This window comes from Peromyscus eremicus, chromosome 8a (assembly GCF_949786415.1).
Source record: "Peromyscus eremicus chromosome 8a, PerEre_H2_v1, whole genome shotgun sequence".
Taxonomy (NCBI): Eukaryota; Metazoa; Chordata; class Mammalia; order Rodentia; family Cricetidae; genus Peromyscus; species Peromyscus eremicus.
Window position 1 is genome coordinate 30,083,825 of NC_081423.1, and position 3,326 is coordinate 30,087,150.

The following is a 3,326-nucleotide window of genomic DNA, read 5'->3' on the forward strand; positions in this document are numbered from 1 at the left end:
TTTCTCTAAATCTCTCCCCCAACACTTACAGAACTCAGTCATTGAAAGATTAAATCCAGGGTTGGGGATTTAGCTCAGCTGGGTGTGTGTGGGGGGGTGGGGTGGGGGGGAAGAAAGATTAAATCCAGGAGAGATGGTTCAGTGGTTAAGAGCACTGGCAGCTCTTCCAGGTCTTGGGTTCAATTCCCAGCACCCACATGGCAGCTCACAAGTGTTTGACTCCAGTCCCAGGGAACTCGACACGCTCACACATACATAACATGAAGACAAAATACCAATCAATGCACATGAAATACAAATAAATAAATCATTAAAAATGTAAAAAGGAAAAAAAAATGAACACCGAACTCTAAAAGCTGCCCAGGAACCCACAGTGGCCACTCCTGTCCCCCTTCAACACTCCAACTAAAGCAAAACTTTCTACTTCCGGCCTTGCTGAGCTCCCAAACCTAACACAGAACCTCAACTCCCAGCAGCTTTTGTGGGGTTCTCCTTTACCACCAAACACATTCTTTCTTCAAATATTTTTACTTTGCAAACCACAAAAACCAAGGAGGAAGACTGCAAATATGTCTACCCCTAACTTCCCCTGTCCTATTTCCATGTTATATATAATACTACATATCACTTGCAGACACGGGCCTAAATGTATACGGCTTAATCTGAAAGTATCCGACTGTTTTCTACAGGTTTCTTCTTATTTCTCACATCAACGTTGCTTAAGAAAGGCTTTAATAGGGGCCTGGAGAGATGGCTCAGATGTTAAGGGCACTGGGTTCAATTTCCAGCACCCACATGGCAGCTCACAACTGCCTATAACTCCAGTTGCATGGGATATGGCACCCTCATTCATGTAGGCAAAACATCAATGCACATAAAATAAGAATAAATTATCCTTTTAAAATAGGTTATAATAGCTCATTCATGAAAGTCCATTATTCCATTTAAATGAGGCTTTACCTTCCACTAATCCGAACTCCCTTGGATGCTAAGCTGCCCTAGTGTCTAGAGACTAGCCCCCCATTGTCCTAATGTCCCACATACAATCCCACATCACCCCATATGTACTTCCATATGGTCCAGAAACTCGAAGGAGCACTGTCCTGATTGCTTCTCTCCAGCACGAGTCTGCAGAAGATTGTACTTACCAGGTAGGTAGGAGAGCTGCAGCTTCTTCTAACCCTCTGATGCTGATAGAATTCCAGAGCTGCCGATGGATAAAGACAAGTCTTTCCCATAATTCCATCCTTATCTCCTGGTTACACCTTCAAGTATTTTGTTTGAAAACTAAGTCTCCCTGGTTCTACAATCTTCTGCAAGATAGTATCTATTCACTGACTTAAAGACACTTAAGAAAACACTTAAGCCGGGTGGTGGTGGTGCACACCTTTAATCCTAGCACTCGGGAGGCAGAGATAGGCGGATCTCTGTGAGTTTGAGGTCAGCCCGGTCTACAGAGTGAGATCCAGGAGAGGCACCAAAACTACACAGAGAAACCCTGTCTTGAAAAACCAAAAGAAAAGAAAACACTTAAAATAGCACTCAGAAAGCAGAGGCAGGTTGATCTTGTGAGTTCCAGGCCAGCCTGGTCTATAGGGGGAGTCTCTTTTTCCAAAACAAACAAAGAAGCAACCACAAAAACCAAGAATGAAATTTCTGCTAGACTATCTCTACAGCTTCATCAAAGGCCTTCACTGGAGTTCAGATTCCAGGCTAGAGATAGATCATGCTGATTTTTTGGGTTTGTTTTTTTTTTTTTTTTTTTTTTTTTTTTTTGGTTTATTTCGAGACAGGGTTTCTCTGTGTAGCTTTGCGCCTTTCCTGGAACTCACTTGGTAGCCCAGGCTAGCCTCGAACTCACAGAGATCCACCTGGCTCTGCCTCTCGAGTGCTGGGATTAAAGGCGTGTGCCACCACGCCCGGCAGATCATGCTGATTTTGAGATGGTTCCTGCATTAAGGGAATTTAAATACCTGGACAAAATTTGCAGATGAAGGACACTGAAAGGCAGAAAGAAGAACAGAGTATAGATAGAGCCCAGTGAGGGTCCTGGTGCAGAGGCAGAAGTGAAAGCTGACTAATTATACCCACTGGTTTGCTGTTCAACTAACACCATCCTGATAAACATTTATTTGCAGCCCATGGTAATAGTGGAACAGTCTAAGCAAATGAAGCTGGAGTCTCTGCTTGCAGAAGTGTAGGAGGAGAGGCTGCCAGCTTCCAAAGCTGAGCTTCTCCATGTCCTGGTGCCCCTTTCCAGTGTACTACCTGGCCTATGCAGGCCTCCAGAGTTGGGTAGTTGTGCAAGACAGTGTTGTGGGTGTTCACTAGAGAACACTGCTAAGACATGGGCTTAAGCCAATAGAAAGCCTTTATTAGCTGGTCTGTGACTATGCTGAGTACTCGGGATCCCAGGGCAGCATGGAGCCTTTTTCAGGATGTTTTGAAGTACAAAAACCATGCTGTGCTGTCAGAGCCAGCCAATGAGTCAACTAGGGTAGCTGAGTAGGGCGTGAGGCTGAGAAAGTTACAAGGTCAAGAATAGACGGAGACAGAAAATTGTTATACCCAGATTGCTGGCACCTTCAAAAGACCACCACAGAGACCAAATGCCATATGCCAAAGCAAAGAGCCTGTTTTTTTTTCACACTCGGAGTTTGGACTCTTTGTCTGTTCGATACAGAGGTGTGAGCAGAAATCTCTGACTGAGCCCAGGCAGGGTAGCATTTTATTACAGCAGAGGTTGGGGTAAGGGAATTTCTAGGGCCCAGGCCCCTGATTGGCTGACCTTTGTCTAGGGGTATCTGTAAAAGGAAAATAGGTGTGTGTTAGGCTGAGGGACATCTGAGGATCTTATTTAATGGTTGGAATGTATGGGATGTGAGTTACTTAGATGCTGGCCCATCCCTGGGTGGTACTAGCTTATGGCTTTTCCTGGATCCAGGTATTGCCTGCCAGTAAACCTGTCACAGAAGCTGTCTGGGCCTCTTAACTCTGTCATGGCAGTTAGTCTGGGAGCGATCCACAGGTTCTCATCTTCTGTGGAAACAGAAGCAGAACCTCTTTTTCAAGGCGACATACCTTTAGAGATGAATTTTGAAGTCAAAATACCTTTAAATATATATATATATTTAATATATATTATATATATAGGTTTAACTATATATATAGTTATATATATATAGTTAATATATATAGGTTTATATATTTATATTTATATATGTATGTTTAACTCAGCAGCCTTTACAATCAAATGTCTTTCTGCGATAAAATTCCCATAGACAATATAATCCAGACTCTGTGATTTAAATGGCTTATTTTTAATT